Consider the following 18,758-nt stretch of genomic DNA (forward strand, 5'->3'; position numbering starts at 1 on the left):
TTCTAAAATCATCCTGCTGATCATTTCTTACAGAACATATTCCATAACATTCATATACCTTATTCAGCCATTCTCCAATTGATGGGCATCCACTCAGTTTCCGGTTTTTTGCCACTACAAAAAGGGCTGCCACAAACATGTTTGCACATGTGGGTCCCCTTTCCCTTCAGGAAAACTTCTCAACCACAAAAATTTTTATCTAACCCCCCTGAAGCACTTAGTGCCAGTTTATGTTCAATTGTTCATTTGTTCAATTGTTTTATGGACATGTTCAGTTATTTCAGTAATGTCAATCCTTTGTAACTACACTTGGGTTTTTCTTGCCAAAAATGCTGGAATGATTTGTCATTTCCTTCTCCAGCTCATTTTACAGATGAGGAAACTGATGAAAACAGGATAAATGATTTGTCCAGCTAGGAAGTATCCGAGACTGCATTTGAACTCAGGTCCTCCTAAATTAAATCACAATGCTTTATGCACCACTAATCACTAGTTGCCTTTACTGTGGACCCACCATGTTTTGTTTTAAGTTGTCATCTGTTTCCTCTGCATTGGTCTGGTCTCCCCTCCCAGACAATGACTATCTACTTTTCTCCCACGCCCCAAGTACAGGATGGGCTGGGCACACACAATAACTATTTGATAAGCACCTGTTGCACGGTATTGAATTCCAAACTGACTCATCTTTCCTCCCAAGCCAATGCTGTGACTTTCTTCCTGGAAACCCTGCAGATTCCAGCATGGAGAATTGGAGATTGGATTGGGTAGCCCAATGAAGGCCCAAATCCGAGATCAGTCAATCAACCTACATTTATTAAGCACCAGGAGTGCTGGGAACTGTCCCAGGTGCTTACAAAGACAACTAATTGTGGTGTATACAATGTGTACAGCACTGGGCTGGGAATTGGGAGATCTGGGCTTAAGTCCCAGTTCTGGCATCTATCAGCTATATGTCTGAATGATTCACCAGTCCTCATTTTCCCCAATGAAAATTGGAGATTATAATTCTCACTCTGCCTGCCTCCCAGAGGTGTATAGGAATCAAATAAATTCATAGTATCAGGGAAGAACTGGGAAAGTTCTTAGAGGGCCTCCAATCCAGTCTTCTCATTTTATAGTTGAAGAAACTAAAGTCTATCTTAGGGGAAGTGACTCTGGGGTCACAGACAAGTAGCAAATAGCAAAAGTATGATTCCAATTCAGGTCTTGCGATTCCAGATTCAAAACTTTCCAGTCCACCATACTGCCTCCCTCATCTGAAAAGTGCTTTGTGAGGGTCATCCAGTCTTCCATGAGTATGGGTTCTATCTTCCTAGTTAGCCTGGGGGTCTTTTGTGGTCACTAAAAATCCTCGAATCTCTGAATATCACAAAATTCTCAAGTCTTGGAAACTTAGAAGCCTCGAACCTTAGAATCATCAAATTTTAATCTCAGAAACTTAAGAGGACAGAATTTTGAATCATTAATTCTAGACTCAGACTCCAAGAACAGGACTATTCCTTAAAAAGCATTTAGTTTCATTTTATTGATTAAATAAATGAATCCCAGGAAGAATCAGCGCCTTGTCCAAAGGTCACAGGGAATTAAACAGCAACTGACCTGTGACCAGAAGGCAGAACTCGCTGAGACCGGCAGAGTGCACTGTGTCTCAAAAGCACCATAAGCCCTGTTCTCCAAGAGATTCCAGGGTAGTTGGTGAGACCCAGGTAACACCCCTGAGATAACTAGAGAATGGTCCAAGACAGGGTGTAATTAATGTTAGACTGTGTCGCCCCTGGAGAGCAGTGAGTGCCATGAGCTCTCCGCCTCCCAGTTGGATGTGTAGCCACCTCTGGTGTGTATCTCTGATTAATGGAGGGACTGTATAACTGTTAATCTGTGCCGGGCCCCAGGTTGTCTGGGAGGAAACTAAACAATGGGTGACAGACAGCTTTGGACTCTCATCTCTCCAGGGAGTGGAGGCGTGGGAATGAGAAGAGAAAAGCAGGAATGAGTCAGAGAGAAAGAAAGAACGAAGGATTAAGTTATAAGAGGAGGAGTCCCCCACGGTGGGGAAGGTGAGTTAGGCCCCCTGCCCATGAAGAGGAATGTCAGAAGGACATGGGGAGTGGGAGCTGGAGGCTTCGGCCCAGGGCAACAAGAAGTGACTGGAGACCATCTATGTGTTCCCAGAATCTAGTGGAACCCAACTAGAAAAGAATACGGATTCAGAGAGAAGCCATTGTTCCCAGAGATCAGCTGGACTCTGTCCCTAACCTGGGCACCTCCAGTCTGCTCACCTGTGCAGCTTGTGTTCTCAAATCCTCCCCACAGAGGAAAGGAGGTTCTCACGCATAAACAACAAGTCGATTGTGCGGAGGCTGATGACTAGTGACTGAGGAAGGGAAACAGAGTGAATGAAGGTCAAGAGGTCTTGGTTTTCAAGAGCCAAAGTTTCTAAAGGAGACCATTTGGACCCCGGGGGCCAGACCTCTGGGAGTCTTTTGTGTGGGAAGCTCCCCCTTCCCCAACCTCTGTGATTTCCTCGGAAGATGACTTTTGGGTGGCTGAGCACCAACTTTATAAAATACATATTGATGTTAATTAAAAAAAAAATACACACACCACCATGTACCTGATAATCCAACTCATTAAATTTAATGGGCTGGTTATTCCCGTTAAATAAACATCAACTAATTATGAAAAACATATTTGCTGAAGTCTGACTATGGAATAGATGAACCAATTACATGGTTATTAAACCTGGAAATACACTTAGTAATAAAGTAGAATTTAAATAACCCACAGCCAGGGTCTTATTAAATGTTGATTCTGTTCATATTTGGGAATGCTCTCGAGTTAGGGAGGATTCTTCCCTCCTCCCTCCAGTTCTCTTTCTCCTAGTCTTTTCAGAGCACAGATGAGGGCTCCTGGCGCTGATGTGGCTTCATGCCATTGGACAAAGGGAACGAAGGACAGATTCTCCATGTTCGGAAAGGAGAAATAATGGGGCAGACTATGTCTGAGCCACAGCCAGACCATTGAGGAGGTTCCTTTTGCTAGACTCTGGGAAGCTTTGACCAATAATTAACTGGCCTGATCAATCAGAAGCACCAGTTAGCTGGAGGGTTTGAGGCTGACTTCTGGAAGACAGCCAGTTACTCCTGGGAATGTGACTCATGAGCCCCACCCAAAGTGAGTCACTAAGAAGCTGATCTGCTCGGGGAATTCCTTAAGGCCCAACTTTTTGTGCCTCTTCAAGACTGGGTGCTAAGGAATTGGAGAGTGGGGACTCACCCCCCGCCATGGATCATTTTTAAATTATTTTTTGCAATGAATGATTTTTTCCCCTCTTTTTCCCCTTTACCACTGAAAAAGAAAACTCTAGTAACAAATAGGTGTGGTTAAATAAAATAAATTTATCTCATGTCCAAAAATTTATCTCATCCTGCACTCTAAGGCTCTCTCCCTCAGGAGGGAGGTCATATACTTCTGGAATGATGATTGGTCATGGTTCTGACCTGACTTCCTTCCTCCCCTCCCCTCCCCCTGGCAATTGGGGTTAAATGTCTTGCCCGGGGTCACACAGCCAGGAAGTGTTAAGTGTCTGAGGGCAGATTTAAACTCAGGTCCTCCTGACTTCAGAGCTGATGCTCTATTCCACTGCCCCACCTTGCTGCCCCTGACCTGGCTTTCTAATTCAAATCTACACAGTGCCAGGCACTGTGCTAAGCTGTTCAGAAATGTAAATTTTTACAATATTGTTGTTATTGTATGGATGATTTTCCTGGTCACTTCACTGCATCCCTCTCTGCATCCATTCATGTAAGTCTTCCCAGGTTTCTCTGAAATTATACCTTTGATGGCTTCTTATGGCACAATGGGCTTTGATTACATCCACATGCCACGATTTGGGGCTTTTTTAAAAGATTATATATGTACAACCCTTTAGAACAGATTTCCATAGTTGTCATATTGTACAAGAAAAAATCAGACCAAAAAGGAGAAAAACACGAGAATTGAAAAGCAAATAAAAAAAGGTGCTTTCATCCACATTCAGTCTCCAGAGTTGTCTCTCTGGATGTGATTGACAATTTTCACCCCAAGACTATTGGAATTGCCTTGAATAACAGCATTGTTGAAAAGAGCCAAGATCCTGCTGATCATCACATAAACTTGCTGTTCCTGTGCAGTGTTCTCTTGGTTCTGCTTACTTCACTCAGCATCAGTTCATATAAATCTTTCCAGGCTTTTCTGAAATCAGCAGCTCATCATTTTTTGTAGAACAATAATATTCCATCACCTTCATATACCATGACTTATTCAGCCATTCCCTGATTGATGGGCATCTACTCAGTTTCCAATTCTTTGCTACCAAAAAAAAGAGCTGCTACGAACATTTTTGACCGTGTGGGTCCTTTTCCCTTCATTATTATTTCTTTGGGATACAGACCCAGTAGTGACACTGTTGGATCAAAGGGTATACACAATTTGATAGCCATTTGGGCATAATTCCAGATTGCTCTCCAGAATGGTTGGATTTGTTCACAACTCCACTAACAATGCATCAGTGTCCCCGTTTTCCCGCATCCCCTCCAACATTGAGCATTATCTTTTCCTGTCATTTTAGCCAATCCGAGCTGTGTGCAATCACATACCATAATTTGTTCAGCCACTCCTCAATTGAGGGACCCCCTTCCTCAGTTTCTGGTACTTTGCCACTACAAAAAGAGCTGCTTGAATATTTTTCTAATATCACTTTCTTTTTCTCTTTTATTTGATTTCTTTCGAGTACAGGTCTAGTAGCCATATCCTTAGGTTCAAGGGTGTGCACACGTTAGAAGAGTTTTAAAGCTGTCAATGATCCAAGAGATTACCTGATTTGGCCCTTCATTTTATAGATGGGATTCTGAAGCTCCAAAATGGAGAATAATTTGCAGGGATCACAAAGCCATCTAGGAACAGAGTTACTCATAAGCATTGGATCTTGGATGGGACTGAAAACTAATAGGAATAACAGATCTTTGCAGCCAGATGCAAAAAGATCCTTCCCTAGTCCTGTTAGTCTGGAGTTTTGTTAGTAAGGAAGAGCTAGGGTTGGTGCCTTGGGAGCCTTAAGTTCCAACCTCAAAGGACCACAGGCTAAATGGAGACCCCCAACTTTTCTTGAGACCCACGATCACCTTAGTAATAGTGTGATGGAGTTAGAAAAGACCCAAGTTCAAATTCTGGGTGTGGCAACCCCTAACTTCCTGACCATGTGCAATTCACTCCTCATTAAGTCTTACTTCCCTCATCTGCAAAACAGGGTTATTCATATTTGAAAAGTCTACCTACTTCAGCAGGTTAGGATGAGGAAAGTGCTTGTAAATTTTAAAGCATTTTCTAAATAGGACTTGTTATAATGATGATAGTTGATGGGAGAACTGGGGATCAGAATATTGGCTTTGTCTTTACCTTCTGAGCTTCAGAAATTGTACCCATTCTTAAGACTTCAATTTTTGTACATCTATTATGGTGAAATAACTGAAAATTGGTATCTTCTATCTTACAGTTTGGTGATACAGCAGTTAAAGTATCAAACTGGGAGTCAGAAAAGATTCATTTGCCTGAATTCCAGTCTAGTCTCTCAGACACTGGGTATGTGATCCTAGGCAAATTACTTCATCCTGTTTGCCTCAGTTTCCATAACTACAAAATGAACTAATGGAGATGGAAATGGCAAACTACTCCAGTATCTTTGCCAAGACAATCCCAAATGGGATCACCAGGAGTTAGACACAACTAAAAAACAACGGAAAATCTTCTGTATAAGATCAAGCTAGTACCCTCTCTTTAACTGAGTATTAGACATTTATAGTTCATTTGGGAAAAAAAAATCTGGAGGTCTTAGTGGAATATAAGCTCAAAATAAGTCACCAGAGGCAATTACAAAGCTGACACAATTTGGTATTTTAAGAGACAGTGTGCAGAGGACAAGGGCAGTGATTGCATTTGGGTCTGACCACCTTTCTCATTCTGGCATGGTATAATTATGTATATGTGAAGTGGAATTGGATCTTTAGCCACTAGATTCCACCTACATCCTTCCCCTTCCTTGTTTAAAAAAAAAAAAAAGTTTTCTGCCTCTGGCCTTTGATCCAGAGCAGGCCCCTTAACCCCAAAGATGCTACCTGCTTTGGTAGAGGGGTTTCCTCACATGGGAATTCCGCTTTGTGTACAGAGCTTTGCAGTTTCCAAAGCACTAGCTCATCTGCTCCTCCCAACAGCTTTGGGAAGTAGGTTGGGCAAAAATCATTGTCCCCATTTGGCAGAGACTGTAAAGTAAAATGACCTGAGGGAGGTGACACAGTCGGGACCTGAGTCTCCTGACCCCAGACCTTTATAGGTCCTCCGTCCTCCAAACCCAGCGGGAGGAGACCTCCTTCAGGTGACACAGGCACTGGGAACCCTCCTTGACAGTTCCAGCTGTTCGCTATCTTCTCCTCTCTGAAATGTCATTGTTCAGGGCTTGTGGGTTTCCCCTTTGCCTGACAAAAAAAAAATCGAAAAGATCATATCCCGTCTTAAGATATGTTCGCCTGTCTTGTACTCACTCCCCATCATCCCTGAATAGAATAGGAATTCTTTGAAGACAGAAACTTTTGCCTGTTTCCCCCTTATTTATAAACTCTTTCAGTCTCTCCTACAAAGTAAGTAATAAATAAATATTTGTTGAATCCAATTGACCGGCATTGACTGAGGCTTCCAGGAGTCAACAGTGGGAGGCCACGGTTTCCCCTGAGGTTGGACAATTGATCCAGCCAATGACCGAGTTTATTCCTTTCACTTCCCCAGGCCAGCTCTTTCCTTTTTAAAACAAAGCAAAAACGGAGGAGAGACATTGATTGCACCATCAGCAGCTTGGACGCAGGAGGCCCATGTGGAAATCCTGGCTGCTTCTTTCCCTTTGTGGTCCCTCTCCAGGTTGGTCAGTGTGGAAAGCAGGCTAAGAGGTGGGAAGAGGCCCCTCTTAAACAGGAGGGATCTTCCCAAGATCCTGCACTTTAGGATGCTTGGGGTGTTGGAGATGGATTTCAAAGCCCAGCCTCTGACACCGGGAGGCCAGTGAGGGAAGCCCTTCTTCCATACCTCCGGGCACAAGCTCTGGTTGTTGTTCCTGGCCAGCCAGTGATCAATATGGAGTCTGAAAAACGGGTGGGGGCAGGTGGCCTGTGTCACGAGAGTACTAGCTGCTGTTATGGAGTCCCTTTCCTCATCTGTGAAGGGCTGGGGAGGAGACCAGATGACCCCCAAGGTCCAACCTTAGTCACAGTCCTAGTCACAACGGCTGGCAGGTTTGAATCGTAAGCCAGTGGTGGATCTGGGCTGAGAAGAAAAGGCCCCAAACTGGATTTTTCCTCCAGACTGGTTATTCCGTAGTGTGCCCATTTCACCATTCTCATGTAGTGTCCATGGGTGACTTATTTAACCCTCCCAGCCTCAGTCTCTCCATCTATAAATTGGGAGTAGCACATTAAAAACCTGGAATTTACCTCCTGCTTGCTGGGATTCTGCTTTCTCTCTCTCAGCTCCAGGAGCTCTGACCCCACTGACTTCCTATTCTTCTATGGTCCTTTGCCCACCGCACTCTCTCCCTACCCACTGGACTAACAGGATTCCCTAAACTCCCATCCTAGCCCCTTTTCCAGCAGTCTGCACCTTATGTTTGTTGTTGTTCAGTCGCGGGCTACCCTTCCTGACCCCATTTGGGGTTTTCTTGGCAACGACAAGGGAGTCCTTTGCCATTTCCTTCTCCAGCTCATTTTACAGAGAAGGAACCTGAAGGAAACAAGCTTAAGGACTTATTCAAGGTCACACAGCTAGTAAGCGTATGAGGCAAGATTAGAACTCAGAGCTTGCCGACGCTCGGCCCGGGCTCTATCCACTTTGCCTCCTAGCTGCCCCCACAGCGGATGTTTACAGAGTTTCTCGGTTTACCAAACACTTTAGACACAGCGTCATTTGATCCTCTCAACCTGCTTGGTGAGTGCTACAGGTATTATTGGCAGATGAGGGAAACTGAGGCTGAGAGATTTAGCTGGTCTGCTAAGGGAGAATCCAAAGCCTGACTGTGTGGCCAGCATTCCGCGTCACGTCTGAGTCCAGCCCGGGGTGAGGAGGAAGGGTCTTCCGGGGGTCAGAGCCCTGCTCCGGAGCTCTCTCTGCCCCAGCTGCCCCCGTGCTTCCTTATCCATAAAAGTGACAGGGTGGGAGATGGGGGTTAGAGCTCCGTCTGGTGCAGTCCCTCCCCTTTGTACAAAGTCGGGAACCGAATCCCGGGGGGAAAAGGGGGTTGGGAACGGAATCCCAGGAGGGGGAGGGTAGGGGGGAAGTTGGGAACTGAACCCCGGGGTGGGGGTTGGGAACTGAATCCCGGAGGGGGGGGAGGGAGGTTGGGAACTGAATCCCAGGGAGGGGTCAGGTTTGCCGGGGCCCACAGCTCCGTTAGTCGTCCAATAAAAATCCTAGATGTGAGGCCGGGAGAAAGTCCTCTGCCTGGAAAGCCTCCCTTCCCCCTCCCCGAGGCCTGGAAGGGAGTAGGAGTTGCTGCCACCGGAGCCGGGGTATTATTGTGTTTGAATAACAATAGCTCCTTTAGCATAAAGAAATTGCCTGCTTCCAGCCTCGGGGAAAGCATTTCGTGCCGGGGGGGGGGGGGGGGAGGAGAACAACACACCCCAATTAAGCTGGGCTGCCGCAGCCCCCCCCTCCCCCGGGAGCCTGGGCTCTGCAGAAGGGGGCCAGCGCGCCGTTGCCAGCTGGGGCCCTGGCAGCTGAGCCGCCCGGGCACAGGCTCCCCGAGCCGCAGCCTTTCACCAAGTTCTCTCTCGGAAAATCCGCGGCCCGGCCCGGGTTAGAAGCTGCTTCCTAAGCAATTTCCCTTCATTATGTCACAGGGTCCTCCCAGCAGCCCCTGCCTCTGCCCATCCCCTATAAACTAATGCCTTTCCTAAGAGATTACTTTCCATTTATCCTGCACATCTTGTGTGTTCATAGTTGTTTGCTTATGCTCCCTTCCAACTCTGGGCTTCTTAAGAGCTAAGACTGTCTTTTGCATCTTTTTGTACCTTCCACCTCTTACTGGTATAAATGCTTGGGAGCAGCCAGGTGGTGCAGTGGGGTAGAGCCCCAGCCCTGAAGTCAGGAGGACCTGAGTTCAATCAAATCTGGTCTCAGACACTTAACACTTCCTGGCTGTGTGGCCCTGGGCAAGTCACTTAACCCCAACTGCCTCAGCAAAAAAAGAAAAAGAATGAACAAACGAATAAATAAATGCTCATTACCTTGCTAAAGTTCACATAGGAGCACAGTGGAAACATCCCAGGCTTGGAAATCGGGAGACCTGTGTTCCAGTCCCAACTCCATCCCTAATGGGAGATGGGACTTTAGAGAATTCTTTTTTCTTCTCTCAGCCTCAGGTTCCTAGTTTGAAAAGTTAAAGAATGGAACCAGGCAATATTTTAAGGTTCTTTCTAGATCTTATGTTTTATGGTTCTAGCTGGAGGTAAATAAAGAAAGTAGGTCTCTTGTTTTCTGTTCCAAAGACTATTCACCAATCCCTGACTCTCTGGATCCAGAAGCCTCCAGGGCCCCAGGAGTGACCTTACAAGAGTGGCCGACCCTCCAAAGTCCCGGCAGAACCATCCAGCTTTAAACAGTAGACCTGTTTCTGAAAAGTTATTCAGCAAATGAAGTTTGTATAAATGAAACCCTATTTTAAGTGCCCCCAGGGAGCCGCTATTTCGAGGAGTCCTTTGGGGAAGTCTTTTACGGGCAGAAAATCCCTGACCTCCCAATTTATCTTTTGTGTAAATTTGGATTTGCATGAAATAGGTTTGCTTAAAGAAGGCGCGACCATTTTGGAGAATTCAAGGAAGGCCTTGGAGGGAAATCCTCTTTTACGAGAGAGTGAATTGAAGCCTGGATGGGAAGAGCTGGGAAGAAGGATGCTCTGGAGGACTAGAAGGGTAATCAGAAGATTTGGATTTATTCTGGGTGGTTCCAAATACTGGAGCCCCTCATCGGGGAGGGTGAGGTGGGGGGGAGGGTGGTGAGGGGACCAGATTTAGGCCGCAGCTAGGAAGATTCCCTAAAAGGGAAGCTGCTGACTCATTAGTAATCAATCAACAAGTACTTAATAATCACCTACTAAGTGCAGACATTAAAGATATAGAGACCAAAATGAAACAATTTTGTTTTCAAGGTGCTTATGTTTCGTTAGGTGAGACAAAAGGTACGAGCAAATAGATGGTGCTTAATAAATGCTGATCTGAGGGGATTTGGAGTTAGTAGTGAGCTCCCTGTCGTGGAACGTGTTTATGCAGATGCTGGAAGGACACCAGGCAGGTACACTGAAGAGGAGATCCGACATTAAATGGGAGTTTGGACCAGAGCCCTCTCAGGGCTCTTTGCGGCTCTAAACCTGTGAGTCTCAAATTTGGAGTTTTCCGAATCTGTGATAAGGTGATGAAAAGCCCAGCGTGTGAACCTCCTCCCAGTGGCTGGCAGCTTGAGTCTCCGGTGCTGTTATGTTTTTGCTGTATCTGATATGTTAATGGGTAAACAAGGGCAGCCTGTCGGTCTCCCCCAGGAGAGATTAAATAGCTGAGATGAGAGAACAGGAAGATCAAAGCGGAACTAGGTTTCCTTCTGGGCCTAGGGAGAGAGAAGTACAGAGAAGGAACAGAATTGGGATCAGGGAGTCGGTCAGATGAGGATGCTCTGCTCAGGTGATGGGGGATGCAGGAGGAGGAGAGAGACTTCTTTGGAGGAGCCAGTGATTCAAAGTTAGAGGACCTGTTCTCTATCATTTCTATTCACTACTTGTGTGTTCTTGGGCCAACTACTTCCCTCTTTCTGGATCTAAATTGGAAAATAAGAGGGTTGGACCACGCCGGGTTAAGAGATCTTAAGAGATCTGTTCTAGTGCTGAATCCCAGAAGGCTCTAGATTAGGGACTGCCCAGATTCCGTGGGGGTAGCCAGAGGATTTGGGCCAAGGGAAGCATGAATGACACATCTCTACAGGGACTATTGGGCTTTCCCTACCTGTGGCTGCTAATCTTGGTAGCAGGACACCTCTCTTGTTCACACACACCCTCCATAATCAATCATTTGCTTTCTCTTATTGGTTCCCCCACCCCTCGCTGTCTCCCCCTATTCACACCACAACCACTCTGTGTAAGCCCTTCTCTCTCCCCTGGACTACTGCAATATCCTCAGTCACTTTCTCCCACTTCCCCCACCTGCCTCAGTTTCCTCAAATGTAAAATGCAGATAATGAGAATTCCTATCTTGCAGGATTACTATGAGATCAAATGAGATAATATTTATAAAGCACCTTGCAAACTTTAAATGCTATATAGCACTAGCTGTTACAACAATGAATATTTACATAGCACCTGGGATGTGCCATCACTGGGGACGAAAGCAAACTAAAAGAAAGATAGTCCTTATCTTCAGAGAGCCTACATTCTAATGGAACTAAAAAGGAAGAGTAGGTAGGGATCCAAAGGAAGTGAGGAAAATCAGAGGCAGAGCTAAGGAGGAACTGAAGGTGGGTTGGTTTAGCCATAAAAGGAAGCCCCTGGGAACAATTCACACATGGAAGAAGGGAGCCTGTACAGCACAGGAGTATTTCTGGGTGAGGAAGCTGCTGGGAAGGATGGATGTCCGGACGCTGGGGGAAGTTGAAGTCCACAAAGTCAAGAGATTGGTGAACCTGGGCCCCTCTCCATAGTGCTTAACATATAGAAAGTAATTAATAATAGCTAGCAAATGATACAGTGGAAACAGCCCTGAATCTGGAGTCAGAAAACCTGAGTTCAAATCTCAACCCTTTTACTTATTATCTGTGATTTGGGTAAATCTCTCCATTTTTCCGGGACTCAGTTTCCCTGTCGGTAAAACTAGAGTTGGATTAGAAGATCCACAATGACCTTTAAAACCTCTGAATCTATAACCCTGTGATCTTTGGGCAAATTTCTTCCCTTTCTTTATTTATCACCCACGCAAAGGTATTGGTTTACAGGGTCTCCCATTTCATTTCTCCTTTGTTAGCCTATGAATCTACAATGGGAAGAGGCTTCGGAGACCATGGAGTCCAGGGCCTATTAACTACTTTTTTGTGGCTTGAGTCCCCTTAACTAATGAAAAAAACTTGCAATTTTTTCCTTGCCCATTCCCCATCACAAAATTCCTTGAAATCTAGCTGCACATTCTGGAGCTGTCCAATATAAGCACCAGAGGGAAGATTTGAACCCAGGTTCTCAAAGTCTAAATCCAGGGCACTTTCCATCACAACACATTGCCTTCTCTTCAAGGTTTTTTGGGGAAGGGGAAAGACAGCCAATCAATGAACATTTATTAAGCACCGACTATATGCCCGGCAGTGTTACTAAGTGTTGGGAGAAAGACAAAAAAAAAAAATAAAAAACAATCGATCTCTCAAGGAGCTCACAATGAATGTGACAGAATCTAGTGGCTGAGAGGTGGTTCAATGGGTGAATTGCTAGACCTAGAATCTGCCAGACCAGAGTTCAAATCTTACCTCAGACACTTACTAGTTAGATGACCTTGGGAAAGGTCACTTACTTAATTACTACTTGCTTCAGTTTTCTCAACTGTAAAAATAAGGATAGCACCTACTTTCAAGGTTGTTGAAAGCATCAAATGGGATAATATGTGGGATGTGCTTTGTACCTTAAAGGGCTACATAAATGCTAGCTGCCCTTATGACTATTGTTAGGGCCATTAACAACAACCATTTTATTTGCACTTTTTTTGTTGATTGTTGACAAACATACCTAGATGGAGCCATCCAGGTGCACTTCTGCATGCTGCAGGTGCAAGGAGAACGTTCACCAGGTGGGCAGGGCTGCCCTGTAGCGGGTGGCCAGTGGCTCATAGCCCGTGACCGGCTGAGTAATGACAAGTGCTTCCTGCAACAGGAAGATATTCAGCTGCTAGGGAGCATAAACGGAATAGAATCTCTTGCTTATACCATTTAAAAGAAATTCTATGTTTTATTAGAAACAACACTCAACAATCAATTTAAACCCCATTAGATAGGAGCTGAAGGGTAGAGATGACAGGATGTGGAAGAAACTCCATTCCCAAGGCTATAATCGCGGGAATCACCAGTCTCTGGGGAACACGGATGGCAGGCGAGCTGTACTTCCCGACCAATGGGAGGCGGGGGATCAGCCGTGACCGGGCAGGGACGCTGGTGGGCACAGAGCCGGGCATCGGAGGTCGGTTATCTCCCCCACTAGGAAGTCAGACGTAACCCCCAGAAGCAGAGAGAGCACTGTATGACTACAGACTTCTGAAGGATAATCGGCCTTAGTCGGGGCTCCCTTCCTGCCAGGGCACCACGGTTCTGGGATGGGGTAGTCCGAGACCACTGGGGAGAAATGATCGTGGCGGGTTGTGTGAGCAGGAAGAGAAGAGCCCATCTTTGGGGATGCTCCAGAGGAGATTCAGACTTCAGGTCTGGAATAGAGGAGCAAACCTCTGGGATTCTTCTGCTGGATGTGCCGTAAAGGAAACAGGAGAAGAATTAGAGATGGATGGTCTAGGACCATACCCAGGCTCTGTCACTTGCTAGCTGTGTGATCCTAGGCAAGTCATTTAGCCACTTTTTATTTCAGTTTCTTCATCTTTAAAATGGGATTACTCCTATTTATCATCATCAGACCATGTCAGACTTAACAGGGTTACCAAATGGATAAATCAAGAGCATGTTACAGATAGAGTATAGCTAGACTTTAGCAAAACATGTGATAAATGATTTCTTACTCTCCCCTGGGCAAAAGTGAAGCGATAGGGACTAGGTGGATTTGGACCTGGTTGAAGACGGGCCTTAAAGAGTAGTCATTAATGGTTCAATGTGGACTTGGCAGGAAGTCTCCAATAAAGTGCTCCAGGGATCCTTGAATATCCCAGTGCTATTTAAAGTCTTCAGTAAAGTGCACCAGGGATCCTGAATAGCCCTGTGCTATTTAAAATTTTGATCAATGACTTGAATAAAGGCCTAGATGGCAGGCTTATCAGATTTACAGATGAGGAAGACTAAGTGGTACGGGGAAGAAAGTGCTAGGCTTAGAGCCAACAAGATCTGAGTTCAAATCTGGACTACAGACCCTCATGGGCGGTATGACTCTGGGCAAGTCACATCTGTTTGCCTCAATTTCTTCATCTGTAAAATGGAAAGAATGATACCATCTACTTCTCAAGATTGTTGAGAGGATCCAATGAGATCATATTTGTTAAACTATTTGGTGGTGGTGATGAGAAATCTTAAATTCCTATCTCAGGATCCCAAAATATCTTGGCAAGCTAGAGTACGAAGTTGAATCTAATCAGATGAAATTCAATCAGGAGAAATATAAAGTCTTACCCATGCATTCGGGGGGGGGGGGGGTAGAGAACCAATTTTCAAAGTATAGGATGATGGGAGGCATTGGTAGACATCAATCGGTTTGCCTGGAAAAGATCTAAGGGTCTTAGTGGCCTGAAAGCTCAATATGAGTCCAAAGTGTGTATAACAGTCAAAAAGTCTCCCTTCTCTCAGGGGGCCTTAGGGAGGTCTAGAGCTCGGGCCTGAGGAGGTGACAGCTCCCCCGTCTCTGCCCTGACCAGGTCACTCTGCCGTACAGTGTCCAGCTCTGGCCGCCCCATCTTAGGATGAATCTGGAGACTTTAAGCTTCTTTTAAGAAGAAGCTGAAGAGCGTTGAAAGATGCATAAGAAGACGAAGAGCCTGGACCTCACTTCACATGGGGATTGGTTGTAGGAACAAGGGAGGGTTGACCCGGAGAAGAGAAGGCTGAAGAGGACTTCCACAAAGTCTGAGACTTCGACCCCTACTGCAGAGAATGTATTGTGCCCGGTGCGAGGTAAAAAACGACCAACAGATCGGGCCCCCTGTGCGGAGAGGCTGGGGAGCCCCCTCACCCGCCCTCCTGGCCGGTCTGTCCGTGCAGCGGGTGGGGACCTGGCCACAGCCACTATGTGCAGCCTTCAGGAAAAGGTAATGGACGGGCAAGGATCATAGACGAAAGCCAGAGGCTGAAGGCTTCGGGAAATGCGTCCCTGCACTCGCCCTCCCAACAGGACTCCCAAGAGCTGCCAGTCTTGGCCACGTGGATTCCTCTCTCCTCCTAGTTTCTTTCTCCATTCACCAGATTCCAGCTTGGGGGTGGGGATCAGGGGGAGGGGCTCTCACAGGGCTGCCCCTAGTAGTCCGGCACACTGACACTCCCGTCCGGCTTACAAAGGCAGCAGCACCCGCTGCCGTAGCGTTAGCCCAGGCCATTCCTGCGTGCCTCGTGAGAACCTCAAAGTACCAGCACGTGGTCAGCCAAAGGAGGGCAGAAAACCAACTCTGGCCCTTACAAGAAACCATTTTGCTCCTCTCTATGCTATCTTGATACATCTAAATTACAAAAATGCTCACTAGTACTCTGATCAGGAAGAGACTATTGCCTTTTAATGTGGCAATCCCCTCTCCTTCCTCCTCCTTCTTCCTCTTTTTCCTCCTTTCTCCCTTTCTCTTTCTCCTTCATTTTCCCATCCTTTCTCTTCCTCCTTCTCCCTTCCTTTCTCTTCCTCTCTAATCCTCATTTTTTCTTCCTTATCCATTTCCATTTCTCTTCCTCACTCTTTCCCTTCCTCTTTTCCCCCTTTTCCTCTCCTTTTCGTCCTTTCTTCTCCCTTCTTTTTTCTCCCACTTTTTCTCTTCTTCCCTCTCCCTTCCTCTATCTCCCTTTATCTTTTCCCTTTTCCTTATTTCTCTTCCATTCCCTCTCTTCTTTTTTCTTTCCTTTTTCCTTCTCTCTTCCTTCTTTTCTTTCCTTCCTTTTCCTCCCTATCCTTCTAATCTTTTGTTCCCTCTCTTTCTTCTTTCCTCTTTCTTCCTCTCTCTTCTCTCCCCTCTCCTTCTATCTCTAGCTTTGAATTATTATCACATTCAATCCAGGAAAAAAAAAATATTAGAAAAGATAGGAGCACAAAGCAGGGGCACATAGAACATTATAATGGGGATTGCTTTCAAGTATGGGTTGGATTAGAAGGCGGCTGAGGCTCCTTTCAATTCTGAGCCTCAGCGATTCCCGGATAATACCTGCCTCCTAGAACTATTGTGTGGCTATTATTCTATCCGTGAGCTTGGGATAAGGACAGGCCTCCTGCTTTCATTGGCCAGGAGAGTGTTCGGGGAGCAACTTCCTTTCCTAGAGCTGGACCTCTAGGGCTCGAGACCTGCCTAGGGAGTCCAGGAGTTCGATGGCCGGCCCGGGGTCGCACAGCCCGTAGGCGTCAGAGGGGAGCTAGAACCGGGGGTCCTGGCCAAGGTCGGCAGTGAGATCCTGCACGTAAAACATTCTGTAACCCCCACATGCTGTTTGGGTGTCAGTTATGTTATAATGTTATGGATGAAGGCACATTCCATTATATTTTCTAGGAGGCTTAAATGACTCACCCCCAAGGCAGACCTTGAATCCGGACCCTTTTCCCCAGCCAGTGTCTCAGGCCGGCCAGGTGAGGTCAAGAGGAAAAGTGCCCTGAGCTGGAAACGATTCTCCCGTTTCCTGTCCGAGGCTCTAGGGAGCCTCAGGGCTGGGGATGTGGCCGGCCCTGCCTCGGGGAGGATGACGGGAGAGGAGGAAGGAAGCCAATGCTGAGAGACCCACGGCTATTTTTACTGTTCAGTAACAATCGCCATTCTGGACTCCGGCCACGGCATTATTTCCCCAGCTCCCTGGGAGTCCTGAGCTGACCCCACAACAACAACAACAATAACCCTACCAAAGGCAACAAGATGCTCCGTTTCCGTAGCACTCTGCAGCTTGCAAAGGATCATCCTCGCCATAACTCCCCTGCTGAAAATCTCAGCATCCCAGGACTAACAAGAGCCACGACTGAAACTCGAACCCATGTCCCTGGATTAGCAGCCGTGCTCTTTCCAGGTTTCTCTGCTACGAGGAAATGACTTCTTGCCCCCTATGGGTCTCTAGACATAGGCCCAGAAGGAGAAAGTCCATGTTCAAAGACCCCAGGGGTTACCACGATCAGCAGCAGCTTTTCTCCCACTTTAAGGCCAGCTGGGAACAGCAGGAAAAAGAAGGGGAAAAAAAGATGAGGAGAGCCAGAAATCTTAGGATGGAGATTTGAGGCAAACCCGCTAAGTGGTGGCTGCTGTTCAGAGCTTGTTAGGAGGGCAGGAAGCCTAGAATGAAGGGGGTCATTGCGAGCCACTGAGGCAGCCTCCCAGGAAAACGCCTCTCGTGTTTCTGGCTGACTGTCTTTGTGTATCTCAGGTTCTCCTGGCCTGGGTACGCCCTCAGAGAAATTCTTGTACCAGGCCGGGCTGCACGTTGTCCTGGGGTCTTGGACTCAGAAAGCAAGGAAGAGTTTCAGTGGTGGGGACTCAATTAAGATCAGCCACAGCCATATCCTTGGCAAAACTTTATTTGGTTTTCTAATTAACAAGCGTTTACTTTCTCTACCTCCCACCCACCCCCAGTTTAAGAGCACAAAAGAAAGAGAAAACCTTTGTAACCAGTATGTATAGTCAAGCAAAACAGACTCCCACATTGGCCACGCCTTAAAATGTGTGTCTCATTCTGAATTTTGAGCCCATCACCTCTCTGTCAGGAGGTGGGAAGCATGTTTAATAACAATAGCTGGCATTTATCTAGTGCTTTAAAGGTTGTGAGTGGCTTTACAAAGGTGATCTCATTTGCTCTTCATAATAAACTTGGGAGGTGGGTGCCATTATTGTCCCCATTTTACAGATGAGGGAACTGAGGCACAGAGAGATTAAGACTCCTAGAATCATAGAATTATCTAGTGTCTGAAACAGGATTTGAATTCATTTCTTCCTTATTCCAGGACCTAAGTTCTATCCACTATCCTACATAGCTGTCTCTTCAATTCATGATTTACTGATCAGAGTGCCATTATTGTTCCCATCTTACAGATGAGGGAACTGAGGCACAGAGAGATTGGGACTCCTAGAATCACAGAATCACATAGTGTCTGAGGCTGGATTTGAACTCACTTCTTCCTTACTCCAGCACCTATGTAGTTGTCTCTCCAGTGCAGGAATCATGGTTGGGCTTTATACTGATCAGAGATCTTGAGTCTTTCAAAAGTTCTGTGTCTTTCAGCATCGCTATTATTGTATGAATTGTTCTCTTGGTTTTGTTCACTTAATCTTGTTGGCAAAGCGGTCCCTCCCTGTTCCTTTTGGGCACACCTATTCAAAGTTCAAAGGGTTCTGCCAGTCAGAGTCCATGAGACACTGAGTAAGCTCTTATACCCGGAACACTGAGCATTTCTTTACATTGAGTGGGGAGTCGGTGTAGGGGAGACGGAGGCTTGGGAAGAAGCCCCTGTGGGAACAAGTGGCGTGAGATCACACAGGAACCCCAGCTGCCGCCCCTACCCAGGCCAAAGACTTACCCACAGGCCTCTAGTCTTTGCTTGGTACAATGGATTTTGGGGAGACAGTGCCCATAGCGAGCTAGAGAGCTGCCCACTCTGGCGCTGGATTGGAACCTCCCGGCCCTTCTTAGCAGTGGGGCACTCGCTCCTGCATTCTGCTTTATCAGGTGCCTGGTACCTGCCACAAGCCTTCTGCTCACCTGCCTTCCCAGGCACACCCGCCTGCGGCTGACTCTGTTCCACAAGGAGAGAGGTGGAAAGGGAAGGAAAGACGGGTGACAAACTCAGT

This window comes from Antechinus flavipes, chromosome 1 (genome assembly GCF_016432865.1).
Source record: "Antechinus flavipes isolate AdamAnt ecotype Samford, QLD, Australia chromosome 1, AdamAnt_v2, whole genome shotgun sequence".
In the NCBI taxonomy this organism is placed as follows: domain Eukaryota; kingdom Metazoa; phylum Chordata; class Mammalia; order Dasyuromorphia; family Dasyuridae; genus Antechinus; species Antechinus flavipes.